This window comes from Ambystoma mexicanum, chromosome 1p, assembly GCF_040938575.1.
Source record: "Ambystoma mexicanum isolate Mex_15411 chromosome 1p, UKY_AmexF1_1, whole genome shotgun sequence".
In the NCBI taxonomy this organism is placed as follows: Eukaryota; Metazoa; Chordata; class Amphibia; order Caudata; family Ambystomatidae; genus Ambystoma; species Ambystoma mexicanum.
Genome location: NC_090921.1, coordinates 114,450,801 through 114,470,220, shown reverse-complemented (window position 1 = coordinate 114,470,220; position 19,420 = coordinate 114,450,801). Strand labels below are relative to the sequence as shown.

Here is a 19,420-nt window from a genome sequence, read left to right as displayed (position 1 = left end):
CAGGCTCTCGACAACTAAACTGTCTGTCGAGGGTACCTCTGGCGTCGACGTTACAGGCGTCGCTTGCTATACGCCGACGGGCGCTCTCCGACGGTGCACGTCATCTGGCGGTTTAGTGATAGCGCTGTAATCTGGGGGTAGCCCAGTCGCTAGTCATGTTTGCGGTTGCGGGGGGGAGGAGGGGCGGTAGGACCTGCGTCTCCACTGGCACTAATGCTCTCTTCGTCTTCGATGAGGAAGAGCCGTGGGTTGTGTGTTTATGGGAGTGTTTTTTGTGTGCGTCAGTTTCGCCGGGGTGTTCATCCCCATAAGCAGGGCGTGAGCCGAGCTTGTCGGGGCCGGGGACAGACGAGGAGTGTGAACGCTCCTTAGAGAGATCTATGACTTCCGAAACGGATGTCGGGTTATCACATTCCTCGTCACTTTCAGCGGCGGCGGGTGAGGAATCAGACCTAGACATGGCGTAGGCTGCTCACCTTTTGACCCTGCAGTCCTTTAAAGTCTTAGGCTTAAGAAGCTGACAGGCCACACAACCGTGTTCTTTGTGGTCGAGGAGCAAGCAACGTTTACACCGTTTATGCTAGTCTTTCCAGGTAAACTTGCCTTTGCAACGCGGGCAAAACCTAAAGGGTGTCCTCTCCATAGCGGAGAAAACGATTGCATGTGATAACAACCCCGAAGGAAAGGGAAAGGCATTCTCAAAGAGAAACAATAAATGTCCCACGACCCCACTCTCCCTACTGCATTTGGCCGGCGAGGCCAGGCCACTTGTTCGGCGAAGGCGGAACAACCTCCTCCGTCGAAGATCTTGATAGGCGGTGAAACAGCTTCGCAGCTACGATGCCAAAAGAGGGATGTAAAGTATTATAAGTTAATAACGGCCAAAGGTCGAATAAATGTTTTTTCAATGTCTCTCGAGGAGCTCCGTGTAAAGGCGACCAATATCTGGGCAGAAAAAAACAATCTGAGGGACCTTAACGCGTGAGGGATTGTGGGTACAATGCACGTCACTATAGGGATAGTGTTACAGACACGCCTTGTCGACGTCCCCTTTTCGACTACGAAAAACAAAATGCAATACTCTGCAGTGACCACTGGATGTCGGACTATGCACAGCATGTGATTCTAAGCAGATTAACAAACATCAGAAATGTGTTTACTAGCAATTTAGCATATTAACTGCTGCATTTCCACCAAAGTCTTAGAGGACCACCGTTTTCATAGTCGCACAGGTAGCTGGTGCTTCTGACCTGCACCCATCAACACCCCAAGGTTGATGCACCTGGCTTCCCACTATCAACACCCTCCACCTGCCCTGCTTACATACCTGCAGGAAGCCCAACATTATTGGCATATGGTGCTATATAAGACCATTTCCCTTACCTGTACTGTGCCAAGTGCCCCAGGACTGCCCCCTCTCCAAATGCTTTTAAAATCCATTTCGGGACACTAACCAAGCTCATCCACCTCTTTGGCCAGCATTTTTATTTAAATTCCAATGACAACCAGATTCTCCTGAGATGGGATGGGGCTAGGTGTCTGGCCAAGAGGCAGTTACAAAGATTCTACAAAGACAGGCAGATGGTGGCTAACTGGCTCAATGTGGTGGTGGAATAGAGGCGGCTTCTCACACCCCTCTTTTATCCCCTCTGATGGCCTATAACTGCTCCAGCACATTGGGACATAAAACAAAGTTAACATTTCTGTTCCTTATCCCATAAACATAAGAGCTTACAGTTTCTATATATGACCAACCAAATTCCGTTAGAGCAATCATTTCAACGATGGACTATGTCAACTCTTTTTTGGGGCGCACGCTAATCCTACTGATTTGCATGCAAGTGATCCAGAATAGCATAATCCGGCTACCATCAGGGGCCAGCTGTAGGGTTCAGATTCCTGCTAGTCTTCACCAATACCTTTGGTTCAGTGTTCGGGAGCACATTAACTTCAATCCCTCTTTTCTGTGCCAATGTTCTGATGGCACCGTCCATCCTTTTTTGTTACATTTCATCACCCCTTTTGCAAATGTATAAATCCTACGTTTAAAGCAAAGATGAACCCGCAACTAGGTTGCAGGTAGAAAATCTCCTTTCCTCCCACCCCCACTTTGTGAGTCCCTTGCATTTGTTGCTCATTTTCTGCAATGCTCATTCCCCCTGTCCCTCCCTCACCACCTCCCCTGCTAATGAGTTTCACCCAGATCGCACTGGACACTAATCAAATATTTGTGCCACTTTGGTGATCGCTTATGGGACAAGAGGTAGAGGATCCAACCAAGGTGTCCTAGAGTCAGTCAACTGCTCCATTTGCACTGGTTCAGGTTGGCTGCAGTGTACTTTAAAATAGTGACTGGGCACAGACCTCAACAATAGCTAGAGATAATTGAATCTTGAGGAGTAAGATTATAGTATGATGTGTGCATATGGACAATTCAGGAGTGTGTGTAACTGACTGGTTAGTAGCTTTGAAGGTCACCTTCTGCTGGACAGGTTGTAGCCACTTGGGCTCACTTGAAGACGGTCTCCTGGAGTCTCTAGTAATCAGGAAATCCAGTAGCTGGGGAACAATACTGTGTTACCCTTGAGTGATGGGGTTCAGTCTGAGAAAGACCATGCAGCGTAATTCTATGGCATTCACTCCAGCCATGAACTCACAAAAGACTAGAGGGTGTGCTTGGAGTGAGGTCGTTTGCAATTTCTCTGCAATCCACAGAATTTGCCCCAGGATACCTGCACAAGATTGTGTGTGATGGTCAGTATCGATTGGATGGCTGTGAAATGTTTGAATGCTGCAGGGGTGTGTGACTGGATGCAAGGATCACCCTCCGACATCTGATTGGGAATATAAAAACCACCATGTATCAGCACTTTGTCAACTGCATGTAGAGAGGTGACTGACTCAAGGGAAACAGTAGCCAAGTAGCTCTGTAACAGAATTTTTCTAGGAGCCATTAACCAAAAGGATTAAGCTCTGCTTTCAGGGGACCAGAAGGGAATTTGCAGTGCGCCCGTCAAATTATCTGACTGTGACAGTTGGTTCCATTGTCCTGAAGACATTTGACATCCTGCAATTTACATGGACCGTCAGTGGTCTGAGCCTGGAATATAAGCACTGGAGCCAGCCTTCCAGCATGTTGTCTCAGCTAAAACATTATTTCCATGACCGAACAGTGTAGCAGAACTCTGGCACTGTCCTTCCACTGTGGAAACCTTCAGTGGTGTGTTCCAACCTCAACCTGCGACCCCTTGTTAGTGTCATTGCCCCATCTCTCAGAAGTCAATAAGCTGCAGTTTCTTCACAAACCCATGGTGCTCCTCTCTTGAATCTCCTGGCCTAGGTAGTGGTGGTGGTGGTGTCTGGATCCTGGTGTCTACTTCTTAGGGGGTCCCCTTATCCACAGGGAGGTCTTCTTTGGGTCACACTCTGCCATGACCATTGTGATCTCGAGAGTCTCTGCTTTTTCTCAGGGGACACCTCTCTAGAGTTGGAAGATTTTCTTCTGGATGGGGTAATAGAAGGGGAGCCGCTTCAAGTTTCCCCTTCCTTTCTGGCAAGGCCTTGACCGTCAAACTGGCAAGAGCCAGAATCAACTTTGTGGCCTATCCCCAGACACCACAGACACTCGGTGCGGGTCTGCAATGGACATTTTTGCCTCACAGTCAGCACACCGCTTAAACCCGGTCTTCAGTGTAGAGGATGTGTCGAGCAGATGAATCGGCTACCTGGGGTGAAACGTATACAAATTCTGCTGAAGTGATGACTTTCAAAAGCATGCTAGAATGCAAAAAAGCGGAATTCAGTTAACGGTTACCATGTGTGCTTCATATAGCAGTGTCAATGTTACAGCCGAGGACGCTACGGAGGCCGCTGAGGGACAGGACTCGACGCCACACAACGCTCAACCCCAAGACATTTTTACCGAAGCACGCTGCAAGCACACTTGCATATATCAAAGATGAGGAATCTTTGACAGCTAAGGCAGTTTTTATATTCCTGCTTTTTTTCCACAATTTGCGCTCAGCCTTCCGTCAAGTGCATTTAAGCTGCCTAAGATTTCCCATCAAGGCAATTGCTTTTCATAAAGCTGTATAGCAGTCCAGGTTGTCATTCTCTCTAAGAGACAGTGTATTTGCTTCTACAAGTTTCACTACTTGGTCTGGTAGAAAGATTTTCCAACAGCTGTGAACATGATGAAATGAGGAGGAACCAGAATCATGAGAAAGCAGAAGAAATATCATTAGGAATAAGTGCCTGTACCTCGTAGCCTGTACCACGTAACTGGTACAGGCTCAAAAGTAACTGTCAAAGAAAGATCATAAAAAATGTAATGAAGCACATTTCCTTTAACATGTGTATGCAAGTGATCGTGTAAATGCAAATGATAGGCAGCACAGCCGTTAGCGTCGCAGCGTAAAGGTCAAAGGAATCATTGGGGCGAACATCAAAGTCCCCCAACACAATCAAATTAGAATAAGCAACCGTGAGATCAGACACCAATTGAGTAAAACTCCTGATAAAAGTATGATGGCCAGTAGGGGGTAGGGGTTTGAGGGGCGATCGACCCGAAGGCAATAAACTGAAATATTAGGAGAAAGCTGGAAATGAGTAACAATTCACACGATGGTCTATGCAGAACGGGAATAACCTGCTACTTTAAAGGGCTTGAATATACCAGCACAAGACTACCTCCTAGGGCATGGCTGGAGCGATCAAGCCTTGATCACATAGATAATGGCAAATGTTGAGCATTGTCAGGGTCAGAAGTGGTGGAAAACCATGTTTCTGCAATACACAAGATATCGGGTTTGAGGTCATCCAGGAGGGAAAATATCGTCTCAATGAGCCCCTGCAGATAGAGCGTTTATCAAAAAGCCCAAAACCAGGAGGGGCTAAAGGGGCGACTTGACTGTAGCCTTGCAAAACTATGGAGCAGGAATAACACCAGCCTTAGTGGAAGCAAGCAAAGCTTCAGTTGGGAGGGTGGTAATCACATACGGTTAAACAGTTAGAATACCGGGGGAGCATGGGGGAGAACAAGTAGCTACTGGCGGAAGGGAGATTAAATCATCACTTGGTTATTTCCGGAACGTCCAGTTTTGACACATATCAGTCTGAGAAATCATCTTGCTCGCCCTGCCAGTCCCAAATATATTTTGGCAATTTCAACATACCAAGGACTAGCAGGATCGTCCAAGGCAAGGACAAGTGCAGACGGGCTTACCTTTGGCACGCGCACCAACTGCGCGGATGCCAGCCTAGGGCATGCGTCTCAATGAGACCACACAGGCTGTGATGTTGTGATTTCAAACGGAAACAAAGACAGACTTCAGTCTAGGATTCCAGTAAAATATTTCACTATAGGTGGCACTTGTCCTCGCGGCCTCAATGCTTCTCCACCCTTAACAGTATTTACATCCATTGCTTCAAACAATCCAGGGCATTTAGCAGATCCAGTGTGGATCTTCAAGCCAAACTCTGGAAACTACTTCCCAAAGGCATTCTTAGGACTGAACCTACTTCTGTTCTGTAAAAAAACCAAAAAATTAAAAGCTCTCAATTTCTGCTCTTTAGGCATAGCATAGTAGTTAGGTCAAGCACTTACAAACCTTCAATAGCAGTGTCTTTTCCTTGCTCATAGAGTAATAGAAATGTTATTGATGTCTGTGCTAAGTTGTACAGCAGTTTGGATAAAGGCACTATGACAATGCATTACTTACCGTAAAAGCATTTCTGATGGTTGTATCTGCTTAGATTCACATGCTGTGCATAGTCCGACATCCAGTGGTCACTGCAGAGTATTTAATTTTGTTTTCGTTGTCGAAAAGGGGGCATCGACAAGGCGTGTCTGTAACACTATCCCTTTAGTGACGTGCATTGTACCCACAATCCGTCACGCGTTGAGGTCCCTCGGTTTGTATTTTTTCTGCCCTGAGGGAGCCTGTTAGACGCGAGTGAGTACAGAAAAGAGAGTGTTCCTTCCATCCGAGCGGGAGGAAGGGTGGGCGCATGTGAATCTAAGCAGATACAACCATCAGAAATGCTTTTACGGTAAGGAATGCATTGTCTTCTGATGTTTGTTAATCTGCTTAGAATCACATGCTGTGCATAGATTAGCGAGCAGTACCCGGAGTTGGAGGTGGGTTGTGAGAAAGAACAGTAGAAAAAAAAGAGGTCTTAATACTGCTTGTACCACCTGGGAATCAGATCTAGAGTGGGCATCTAGACAGTAGTGTTTTGTAAAGGTGTGTACAGAACTCCAGGTTGCAGCTTTGCAAATGGACTCAAGAGGGACATTTGCAATGAATGCTATGGAAGCCCCAGTGCACGAGTAGAATGTGCTCTCGTCTTGAAGGGTAGTTCTCTTAGCAAGAGTGTAACAGAGTGATGCATTGGACAATCCATCTAGATATAGTGGATTTTGAAACTGCATCTCCTTGTCTTCCTGCTGCCACTGAGACAAAGAACTGATTGGTCTATCTCAGAGGTCTAGTTCTTTCCATATAAAACATGGCAGCTCTGCACACATCTAGTGTATGCAGGCTCCTTTCTCCTAAATTTGAAGGGTTTTGAAGGAATGTTGGTAGTTCTACTGACTGGTTGACATGGAATTTAGAAATACATTTTGGTGCAAACCTAGGATGTGTGCGTAGAACCACCGTATCCTTGTAAACTGTTACAAAGGGGTCTAGTATAGAGAGCGCTTGTAGTTCACTCACTCTCCTAATGGAGGTGATGGCTATTAAGAAAGCAGTTTTAAGAGTGAGGTTGTTAAGGGATGCTTTGTGCATGGGTTCAAAGGGTGAGCCCATAAGCCTGGCAAGTACCACATTTAGGTCCCATCTGGGAGCTGGGTTAGCTATAGGAGGGTGTATCCTCTTTACTCCCTCCATGAAGGCTTTAATAACTGGGACTTTCCACCATGACACTGAGTTGAGAAGTGGTGTATGCGGAAAGTGCTGCTAGATGAATCTTAATAGAACTAAAGACCAATCCTGAGTCTAATAAGTGAGTCAGGTAAAGAACAATCTGTGTGGGAGAGCAGTCAACGGGGTTGATGCTCTTATTTCTACACCAGATAACAAATCTCTTCCACTTGCTAGAATAGCAGTAACAAGAGTTAGGTTTTCTTGCCTCCCTGAAATGTCCATGCATCTTTGAGGGAGCTGTAAATATCCAAATTCTATGACCTCAGGAGCCAGGCGGCTAAGTTCATGGTCTGTGGGCATGGGTGTATCGTCTTGCCCCTGTCCTGTGACAGCAGGTTTTATGGGCAGGGTAGATTCACCGGTGGAGATAGAGACATCTCCATCAGGTGAGCGAACTATGGCTGACGGGCCCAAATAGGGGCCACTAGTATCATGGTGACTGGTTCCCGGTGCATCTTGTGCACTATTTTGTTGAGAAAGGGAGTCGGGGGGAGGGGGTTGGGGGAGCGTAAACAAATTTCCCTGACCATGTTATCCAGAGACAGTTCCCCTTGGATCGGTTCTGGGGGTGCCTGGAGGCATAATCTTGGCATTGGGAGTTCTCCAGGGTTGCAAACAGGTCTATTTCTGAGAGCCCCATTGTGTGAAAACGTCGAAGACGATGTCTTCTCTTAACCGCCATTCGTACTCTGCGGGCAGAGTGAAGTCTCTGCTGAGTTCGTCTGCTAGCAGATTGAGTTCCCCTGGTACATGTTGTGACAACAGGAACATGTGTTTGAGAGCCCACTTCCAGATGTTCTGGGACAGCTTGGACAGTCCTGGAGAGTGTGGGCCCCCTTGCTTGTTCAGGTAGTATATGGCTGTGGTGCTGTCTGTGAGGACCATCACTGTCTTCCCTTGCAGGTGTACCTGAAAAGCCTTCAGTGCTTTGAAGACCGCTAGCAGTTCCAGCAAGTTATGTGTTTGGCCGCTACACTCGGGATCCAAACTCCATATGCAGTCTGATGGGATAGGTGAGCCCCCCATCCTGTGAGGGATGCGTCTGTGGTTAGAGTGGCTTCCACTGCGGGGGTGGCGAATGGTTTCCCCATTACAAGGTTTTCCTTCGACCACCACCATAGCGAGAGAACCAAGGCCTGCGAGACCACCACTAGATCGTCCCATTGTCTGCTGGCCTGACACAACTGGCTGTTGAGCCACTCTTGCATTGGGCGCATGCGCTGACGCGCGTGAGGTACCAAATACATACATGACGCCATCATTCCTAGCAACCGCATTGCTTTGCGTACCGTCACCTCTCGACCGGCCACATATTGAGGGATCTGAAACTGCATATTTTGGACCGTCTCGTTGGAGGGGAAGACGAGGCCGTCCTTTGTTCGAATTAGAGCCCCAAGGAATTGTTTGATCTGGCTGCGGTCTAGGCTGGACTTCTTCTCGTTGATGGAGAAGCCCAGTTGGAACAAAAGGTCTACAGTCTTTTGGGTATTTGAGAAGCATGTCTCGTAAGAATCCCCTGTTATGAGCCAATCGTCGGGGTAAGGGTATACTGGGATGGACAACCTGCGCAGGTGGGCCGCTGCCACTGCCAGTACTTTCGTGAATACCCTCTGCGCTGATGCTATGCCGAAGGGTAGCACTCTGAACTGGTAGTGTTTGCCCTCTATCATGAACCCGAGATATTTTCTGTGCGCTGGCAACATTAAAATATGAAAGTATGCATCTTTCATGTCCAGTGTTGTCATGTAATCTCCCTGTGAAAGCAGGTGGATTACTTCCTGTACGGTCACCATGCAAAATTTTTGAGGTTTGACAACTTTGTTCACTGGGCGCAGATCGAGTACAGGGCGCATGGTTAAGTCCTTTTTGGGTATGTTGAAGTACACTGAATAAAAAATACCTTCCGTTACCTGTGAGAGGCACAACCTCTATTGCTCCTTTTAGTAGCAGCAGTTCCACTTCTTGAAGAAGGATGGCGAGGTGCTCCGGTGATAAGCGTCGTCCCCTTGGGGGTCTGTACTTGGGAGACCGACTGAATTCTATGCAGTAACCGCAGGCTATAGTTGACAATACCCAGCGGTCTGATGTTATTCCCTCCCATGCTGGTAGGAAAGATGTTAACCGGCCCCGACCAGCGATACATGGGAGGGGACCCGAACCTTCGGGTCATTTGGTGTTGGTAGCCGGGGATCCTCTGGGAGTGGGGCCCCGAACTCTACCCTTTCCACGGCGTTGTCCTCTTTTGAGTGTATTGGCCACTGGTTCCCTGAGTAAAGCACAAGTTGCCTGCAATGTACTGCTGTTGACGTTGGCCTCAAAAAAGGCGTTTGTAGCCGAATCCTCGCTTATTGGGAGGCCTTGAGATCTGGTCTAAAGTCTTTAGGGTGTCGAAATCCTTTTTCGCAGTCCCCAGTGCGTCATCCACCGCTTTCCCAAAGAGGTTAGAATCCTCTATTGGTTTATTAATGAGTGACATGACGCTTCAGAAGTATCCCCTGGACTAAAGAACGGCCAGCCGTTTCTGCAGCATCAAGAGTGTTTTTAAGGAAGCTCTGGTTAACCAGAGTTCCTTCTGTTACCGTGGTTAACAAGCGAGTTCTTAAGGGCTCAGGGACTTCCGAGGTCTTGGCGTGATTTTCCCCATTGGGCATCAGCATAACTTGCCAGTAAGGTATTATTGGCAATTCTGGTGGAAAAAGTTGCCGAGGCTGTAATTCTCTTACCAGGGCGTAAAGTCTTTCCTTCCTTGTCTGGGGGTGCTTCGCTAGTTGATAGCGGAACCCCTGCTCTTTTCCTTGTGGTAGTTACCACCAAGGAATCAGGTATTGAGTGACCCTTAATGTATAATGGGTCCGAAGGAGAGGAGTAAACAGTTTTTCAATTCTTGGGTTGACCCCTCTGACCAACGCAGGTGTAGACAGCGATGGGGTGATTCGTCTCTTAACTGAGGCGAGGAGGGGAATGGTCTGGCTAGTGGGAGGTTTTTCCTTAATGATTCTTTCTACAAAATCATTATTGAGAGTAATTTCCCCAGTCTCAATTTCAAAGTGCGCTGCTGCTTTCCGTAGTAGCGCGTTGAAGGTGGGTTGGTCATCTATCGGTGACGGATTCCTGACCGGTGTGGTCTGAGGAGAGGGAAGGTTCAGGATCTCAGGGTCTGTAGACGCTGTTGGTGACTGCTAAGCCTGTGAGCCATCTTCATCTGGGTCTTCTTCGAAGCCCCCTTCACCTATGTCACGGTTTTACTCAAAACCTTCGAGGTTCTGTTGGTCTTCACTATTTAAGAACTCGTCGTCCTCTTGGAAGTGAGAGTCTTCTTCAGTGAGGTCATAAGTATTAGCCTCCTCTTGAAGAGGGTTAGAAAGTCTAGGATATTTAGCCCTGGGGTCGTCATGAAGTACCTCTCTTGGGTGTTTTATGTTCAGGAGTGGACATAAATCTATCCAGTTTGTCCATACATGATTGGAATCTCTCAAATGTCCAATGCGGTAACCCAGAACGGTCTGGAGGCGAAAAAAGAGGCTCTTCTTCCTGTAGCCGTCTAGATCTGTCCCATAACGTCGAGGATAAAGTCCGTTCGCCTTCTGAGAAACCTTGTCATAGGCTAGGGCCTTCCTTCGACGGTGAGAGCGGTCCCTGCCTCCCTTCCGGCATGCTCGGCATCTCCCTGGCCTTGTGAGCGGTCTTCGGCGTATCACTCGCCATCCATCTCTGGCCGTCAGTGGAAACTATACGAGCCATGCTCTCGACGATTAATTTCTCAGTCGAGGGATTGTCTGGCGTCGTGCTGGGCAGTGCCGAGTCTTTTTCAGCAACGGTCGCACTCTTACGAGGCGCGTCGCCTGGCGTTTTGGTGAGAGCGCCTTTGTCTGTAGGTAGCCCAGTCGCTAGTCGCGTCTGCGGTGGCGGGGGAGGGCTTACGACCCTTACAGTCGCTGGAGGACACCGGTGGGTCCGGCGTCTCCGTTGGCGCTATGGCTTTCTTCGTCTTGACTAAGTGCCGTGGGTTGTGTGCTTATGTTTATGCTTTCTGTGTTGGTCAGTGTCGCCGGGGTGTTCATCCCCATAAGTAGGGCGTGAGCCGAACTTGTCGGGCCGGGGACAGACGCTGAGGAGCGGGAACGCTCCCTAGAGAGGTCTACAACCTCCGAAACAGAGCTCGGGTTATCACTGTCCTCGTCACACTCGGCGGCGGGTGAGGAATCAGCTCTAGATATAGCGTAGGCTGCCCACCTCTTGACCCTGCAGTCCTTTAAAGTTTTTGGCCGAAGCAGTTTACAGGCCGCACTGCCTTCCTCGTTGTGGTCGAGGGGTAAGCAACGGTTACACCGCTTGTGCTTGTCTTTCCATGTGAATTTGCCCTTACAGCGTGGGAAAAATCTAAACAGGAGTCCTCTCCATAGCTGAGGATACAATTAAGAGTGATAACGACCCCGAAGGAAAGGGGGGGTGAAAGAGAAAGGCATTCTTAGAAGTAGAAGAAATGTCCCACGACCCCGAGACCATGCCACGTGTTCGGCAACGCCGAAGGATCTCCTCTGTCTAAGTCACCGCCGTTGAAGATCTTACTCGGCGGTGAAACAGCTTTGCAGCTTCGCCGTCGAAGGAGGGATCTAAAGTAATGTATAATAAATAAAGACCAAAGCGTCGAGTAAATGTTTTGCAATTTCTCTCGAAGGAGCTCTGCGTTAAGGCGACCAATATCTGGGCGGAAAAAAACAATGAGGAACCTCGACGCGTGAGGTATTGTGGGTACAATGCACGTCACTATAGGGATAGTGTTACAGACACGCCTGGTCGACGTCCCCTTTTCGACTACGAAAACAAAATACAATACTCCGCAGTGACCACTGGATGTCGGACTATGTACAGCATGTGATTCTAAGCAGATTAACAAACATCAGAAATAAATGTATAAATAAGGTTTTCTTCAGCATCCCCCGTGCACTTACACAGGTCAAGATCTCCACCACCTCTTGTAATGTAGTGGGCATATCCCTCTAAACTATAGCGATATGTGATTAGTGAGCTCAGTCTTATTTTGTAAGGGGCTAGTGAGTATGGGTGAAGGAACATCTCATTTAAGTGCTGCACTTTCAATCTCTCATTCAGTAGCTCAAACTCTTGAAGGGAAATTGCTAGACAGCTCAGGCACAGGACCAGACACTGGGTAAGGAGTAACAGGAATACATGGGTTTAGAGTGCAATTAAAAAGAACAGGGCACACACTAAAAGCAACAGATGCAGTTATGGAATTTGTCGTAATTCGGGTCACCGGTTAATACGAGAGGGGAGATGAAGGCAGGGAAATAAAGAACTAGAGAAAAGCCAGAAAATGCAACGAACAAATGAGATCTGGATCTCTCGGTAGAAAAGGCAAAAGGATTCAAGTGGTGCCACTTATCTTTGGTCAGGAGCAGCCAAAACATGAATGGGGCAACTTTAGACAGATTGAACAAAAATAAAACTTTAAACTCTGCATGTGCTTCTCGCTCAGCTGTACGTCCGTGCTGCCCAGGAGATCATGGGGGTACATATTGCAGAGTGAGCCATGTGGTGTGTGCCCACAGGTCAATTTACCCTGCCCTTAAGGGAAACAAAGGAGGACGAAGGTGGAGCAGTTCGCTACTTGCAAAATGCTGATGCTAAACAGAACACCCCCACTCCAGCCCAAAAATACAAAAAAAAAAAAAAAGGGGGCGGGGGGAATGCTAGCTCTCTTGACAAGATCTCCAGGGAAGACAATCCATAAAGGAACCAAGTTAAAACTTTAAATAAAGACTGCTTGGCAAAGGTCTCCAAGGTAGGGTGCCTCAAGTTCTTTAGAAGGAAATCAGGGTGGTCTGAGAAGAAGCTCGCACCCCAGCAATATCCTGAATACTGAAATATCCTTTTAATGCCAGAATTGTAACTGCCTAGAACCTTGTGGATAAGTGCTGAAGTGCGTGCCCCATCCAAGGCTGACCCTGATCCGTTGACTGGAAGTGGAGGACAGACCCTTCCCAGATAAGACTATGCAGCTGCCTGTGCTGATCAGATAAGGACATTCAGGGGAGCTGGTGGCGAGGACACCCTAGCCCACGGCGCTGTCGGCCCAGATGAGGGATGGGCAGAGAAAGTCAGCAATCCACCCTGTGCTGATCCTTCGTGGGGTGGAAGCCGAACAGACCCCCAGCAATACAGTAACTTCAGTATGGACGATCCACCCAGGGACAGACCCACAGTGCCCATCGAGAACCCCGGTGGCTAAGCGGTGGGGGTAAAGCGGGGCGCACACGGGAGATCCGCTGTGAGGCGCGCCCGCTTGCAGGACTACTCCTGGATCAGCGGTTGCGCCCACCATCGCAATAAGAAACCTGTACCAGACCTACTTTCAGCTGGCCTCGGGAGCATCGCCCAATAAGGAGATAACGACAAGAAAACTCCAGGACCACACAGAAGAGGCCAGATTGCAGGCTGCGCTGGCGCTATAGTACCTCACTGGGTGTGGACATCCAAGAACTGTGTGAGGGCGTGATCCTTCGCACGCTAGGTGAGTATCTGGTCGTATCAGGCGACCCCCACCAATAAAAACTTGCCTCTTTAATAAATACTCTAACTTGTACACCTTGCAATTTAAGCTGTAAACCATCAACTATGTAAATAGTCCAGTTTTCATTACCAAGCACTTCTATCATGTAACCAAGAAGCTGAAAGTATACGCGTAACCATAAGACTAAGTATTGTAAGTATTCTTGGAAATGTACGCTGCGATACCCTCGGGTTTGGGCGTACAATCAAATGCAATAAATAAAATAAATAAGAGGCATAAAAGTAAAATAAGACTGCCTCCACATCAGGTGCCAAACTCCATATCCCTCTACTGTGTGCCATGCACCCAGGAGCCATTGTGGGTTGTTGAAGATAGCAGTGTGCCAGAGTACATAAAACACCTGGTCAGATCAACTTTCTGGGGCAATGACATGCTGTGGTCCTCGATCCACTTGAACCGACAATGAGAAACATCCTGGTGCCGCCAGCCGCGAACTGAACGAGATACTATTAGACCCACAGGCAAAGGACAGCAGCATTGTGGACAGAAATGTGCTATAATCAGAGATATAGCATGTTAGCTCATTGCTACTCACGATGTGGCAAAGGGGGTCCGGTCCCAAGTGGCATCATGACCAAAGAAGCTGAAAAGAAAAAAGGCCCAATGGACTTGTATACCAGTACCCAAACGGTGGCCCCATAAGCCAGGTGCAGGGAAAGAGCCCGAGCAATGTATCAGGGAAGCACACAAAGACCAGCTGCTGATGGCCATGCAGAGTGGCTTCATGTTCAACAAAGTAAAACTGGACGACATTGTCGCAACGATTGGGTCCCTGAAATCCAAACTTGAGAAGGAGATGGCCTGCAATAATATAGCAGAAACCAGAATTGGCGAGGTGGAAGCTCTTCGGGAAACAGGGGACACTGCCATTCACGATTTTCAATATATTGCAATCAGTTGATGAGGACTTTGTTCTTTGGGCAAATTCTGTCTCAATTTCCTCAGAGGATTAAAGGATAGGTAGTCAGCTATTAGGATTGGAATATTATCTTGATTACCAGAGATAAGAATTTATAGATTCAGTTAACTTGTACAATCCCAATTGCGCCACACCAATAGATTAAGTATTCAGCTTTAGTTGGTGAGAGCCAAAATAATTTCCACACTTATGGATGAAGATAGTTAAACATGTTTTTATTATACAGAAGGTTTTCAGGTACTCCACACATGTTTCACCCTTTTTGAGAATCAAAAGGGATCATCAGGAGAGTTTAAATTCTTGGTAATATTGATCAAACTAGATATTTTAGTAGGGTCCTTTTCATTTTCTTGAAAGGGATAGATGGTAAAGTGTAGGATCCAGTATTAGATTTTCACTGGCCTTAAATTCAAAGGAGGTAGTAAGTAAAGATGATTGGACAGGAGAAAGATGCGCTTTTCCCTCCTTGGAGCATCCGGTGTTGCCATTATTCTGTGTAATAAAAACATGTTCAACTATCTTCATCTACAAGTGTCGAAATTATTATTATGGCTCTCACCAACTAAAGCTAAATACTTACCTATTGGAGGGGCGCAATTGAGATTGTACAAGTTAACTGAATCTATAGACACTCCGATATATATATCGGACAACATTCACATCTAGCTTGATTGTGCAGCTGGGGTACAGGTCTTGAGGCGGTCGTATGACCCTGTGAAGAAATCGAGAGCCAGGAGCGTCCCATATGCCCTTATGTTTCCGGCGAAATTACATTCAACACAGCGGCAGGGCACATTTCTTTGAAAATCCTTCTGCGGCCATAGCCTATGTTGAGGCAATGATACCACTTCCGGCCCGTGAACAAGGGAATGATCAAAATCATGGCCCTGAAGCAAGACGGAACAATATGGGCGACTGAACAAGAAGCCCCTATATATACGCGACAACAGCATTTGACTATGGTATGGGAATTTGATCATTAAAGCCGGGGTGGGGGGGAACGGCAGCGGGACTGGCCATTGCAAGCAGCGACTGCTCACAGCAGACCCCAGGAAAGTTCCTGGGTTGTTCAAGGGAATCATCATCGAGTTGGGGAAGATGGTGCGGGTGGAGGGAAGAGGGTACGATGGGGTACTTAACAGGGCAGGGGATCAGGGAGTTGAGGGGGGCCAAAGGGGAGTTTAAAAGCAGACATTGTTGGGAGGATTGTTGAATGAGGGATGTATCATGGGCAAATTGGTGTTCTGAGAAACATAAAAATGGTTTACAACTAAATGCCAGTTTCAGTGGTGGATTTGTCATCATGGAATGTTCGGGGCATGAATAATCCAATTAAGGCTAGGAAGATTACGGCACATCTGGACTGCCATTCCCCTAGAATCGTAATATTACAGGAAACACATGCACTAGGGCCATTGCACGATGGGTTTGCGCCCAAATGGGCGCAGCAGAGATTCTATACAACTTGCTCCTCGCAAGCCAGGGGAGTGCTTATTCTGGTGCACCATTTGGTATGTTTTCAGGTGGAGGAGACAAAATGCGGATCACAATTTTGCCACGCACTGATCATTCCCCAGTGGTTATATCACTGGAACTTGGCGATTCGCTGCGCTCCTGGCCGCTTTGGACAATATCACGAAATATATATATATTTTTTAAGATGGCACGCTTGTGGAGGACCTACTTTAGAAAACAGATGGGTTGTATGAGGTTAATGAAGGTTTGGTTCCGAGATAAGCTATGGTATGGGAAGCATTTAATGTCTGGCTGCACGGTACTCTTATTTCTGTTACAATGGATGTACTCAAAGCCACTAGACTGGAATAAGCAGAGACCAAATGGGTGCTACGCAGATTACAAAATGAATACAGCACCACTACCGACAAGGCACTACTGGGGGGTTATTAAGGGTAACCTGTAGAAGTTCCACAAGCTAGCGATATGGGGCAGAAGACCGACTAGGACAATTCTTGGCAGGCGTGATCAGGGTTGAGAGAGGGGTGAAGTCCATTATGGGAATTGAAGGGGCAAGGGGAGGTTCGGAACATCCAACCAGGAAATCAATGAGGAATTTTTGCAATACTATAAAACGCTGTATGCGAATGCAGATACTTGTACAGAATGGGATGTGGAAAACTATTTGAATGAGATGGCACTCCCAAGTCTCCCCCGGGAGATACGCGAAGCACTAGCTAGTCCAGTCACTTGTGGCGAAATTGTGTGGGCTATTGCCTCACTCATCTAGCAAGGGCCCCGGGCCTGATGGACTGGGTATCGAAATGTACAAGGCATAGTACGGCACTGGCGCCGTGCCTGCTTAATGTCTGGGAGGTGTCACAGTTGGGCGATTCCCACCCATGCTCACTGAGGCCGTGATATCGGTGTTGCCAAAACCAAGTAGACCATTGAGTGAGGTCGCTTCCTACCATCCGTTATTATCGATTAATGTTGATGCTAAGATTTTAGCAAAGTATTGGCTAACAGACTCCTACACATGACCTACCTGGTACACCCGGACTAATCAGGCTTTATTCCCATGAGATCCACAGCCCTTAACCTACAGCGCCTCTTTGATATTATATCACAAATAAACCCACAGGCCCAGGCAGTAGCAGCGTCAGATGCCGAAAAAGCTTTTGACTCCATATCATGTAACTATTGTTTGTAGTGCTCAAACATTTTGGGATGGGCCATCATTTTATTCTTTATGTGAGACTGTTGTACGTGAACCCGGTTGCCAGGGTCTGTACAAATCTCAGGCATTTGCGTTGGCCCGGGGTACACGACAAGGCTGTCCTTTCTTCCCATTGTTGTTAGCATGGCTAATAAGGGACCAACATGCACACAGGGGAATACACACAACGGGACCCCCACAGATCATCTCTTTATATGCAGATGAAACATTGTTACAATTATGGAATCCAGTCGAAAATGTGGGTCCAATCATGGAGGGAGAGGCCAAATTCACAAAATATTCAGTTTACAAGATTAACACCTCCAAATCTGAATTGTTCTCACTGACTGATAACACCACTACACCATTTAATCTTGGAGGATTCCAATGGGTACCAAATGCTTTGTAGTATTTGGGCATAAAGGTGTCTCGCACACAACAAACCCTCTATGAAGACAATCATGAGGCAAATTTGAATGCTCTGTCAGTTAAATGGGCGCTGTGGATGCATAGATGCAGTAGCGCAGAATGATTTACTGAGGGGGCTGGTGTCGAAGTTGTATAAGGTGATGCAAGCAAGCTGCTCAGGCGCTGAGGAACACTGCAAGGTCCAAATGGGAAAAGCTATTGACATTGTTTATGCTAAATGGCACAGATATTGTCTATTGACGAAAGAAGCTACTCAACGCACGGCCGCGCTTGATTCAATTTAAGGTCTTAAACCAGCTGCACTATACACCTGCCAGGGTCTCCTGATTTTCCCCAGACACAAATAAGCGTATGAAGTGCGGGAGCGATGGGGCCGACTCAATTCACATGTTTTGGAGGTGTCCGAAGGTATCACATTTCTGGGAGATTGATGGAATATTCCATCTTATGATTGGGATCCCCCCCCTTAACACTTCCGCTCAAATACCTGATGGGTGATATCGGTAAAGTTTCTGAAAAAATACATAGATTGTTTAACATATGCTGCATGGTTCTGAAAAAATTCATCTGAAATGAAAGCACAAGGTGGCACCTTTAAGAACGGAATGGCCCTTAATTGCCAGGCTATTATGCAAGTCTATGCAAAAAGGACAACCATAACTCGTCCTTTAACACTTAAGTGGTTACTTATGTGAATGAGAGGGAGGAAGGCTATACTGCAACTGTGATTGCGGCTGATAGACCTATCATATGGGACCCCCTGCATGAATTCTTGAGAAAAGCACAGCCTATTGAATAAAGAATCAGTGAGTTATGTTGTGTGCAGAGGATCAATGTACAAAATGAACCAGTATAATAATCATTGTGATATCTACTGAGCGAGCATGGTGCGACCCAAATCCAATCTGTCTGCTTATATTAGTAGTTATTTTTTTTAAAGAAAAAAATCATCAAGAGGCACCAAAATATTTCAGCAATAGACGAATTTTGACAGATCAATGAAGGCAGCTTGAAGGTATAGATGAATTGTAAATTTACACAATGGAATTCATTATATTTAATACCAAAGACATCATGGGTACATTTGGCAAACTATACAGGATATCATAGCCCCACATGCAACACCACTTTCCACAACCTTATCAAATATTGTACATGTGCCTTGTGAAAATACCAACTTGAGAGAGACAGCAAACCTTGCGCTTATTAAATAAGTCGCACCCGCATATATCATTTACTGATCCACCAACACTGATTCTTTAACAACTGCCCAAATACTTTCTTATTCGCTGGTCTACCAATTTGAGAAATTCCACCTTAACCATGTGTGAAATGAACTCTCACACGTGCCTCATGAAGTAACTCAGAATCCAATTATCACTTTTCCATTATGTCCAAATTACTTTCACTCCGACTTACAGCATGCTAAATTGCCTTAGGTCATTCTTACAGAACTCTCCTTAATTCCCAGTTACTGAACCTAGTAAGTGAATGTAAACATAGCAATAGGTTTTTGCAAAACCAGAGCACAGCAATACTTCAACTTCCATTACTCCATAATATTGCACCAGATATCTGCTTGTACCCAATAATGTGACTGGCATTTTCAGTACTGCCTGGACATTCCTCTTACAACCCAAATAAGGGGACAACATAACTGTACTCCAACAAAAACAAGGTATTCTTGCCAAAGCCAAGGCATGATCACATTGCCATGTCCCGGGATCTCGTACACTAATGTCAAAAGACACTAAACAAAGCCAAAAAAAACTGCTTATAAAAGGCTGTTGTGCAGCTCATTGCAATCTGAATTACATAGATCACCAATGGGCACATTTTCAAATAATCTTAGCAGAAAGAAAATACATCAATGGAGT

General features: G+C 46.7%; 1 protein-coding gene across 4 annotated transcripts in view; it reads right to left on the bottom strand.

Annotated features, from left to right (window-relative positions):
• FXR2 (FMR1 autosomal homolog 2) overlaps nt 1–19,420 on the bottom strand; it is a 903,897-nt gene that overhangs the window by 620,752 nt on the left and 263,725 nt on the right. The window lies entirely within an intron of this gene.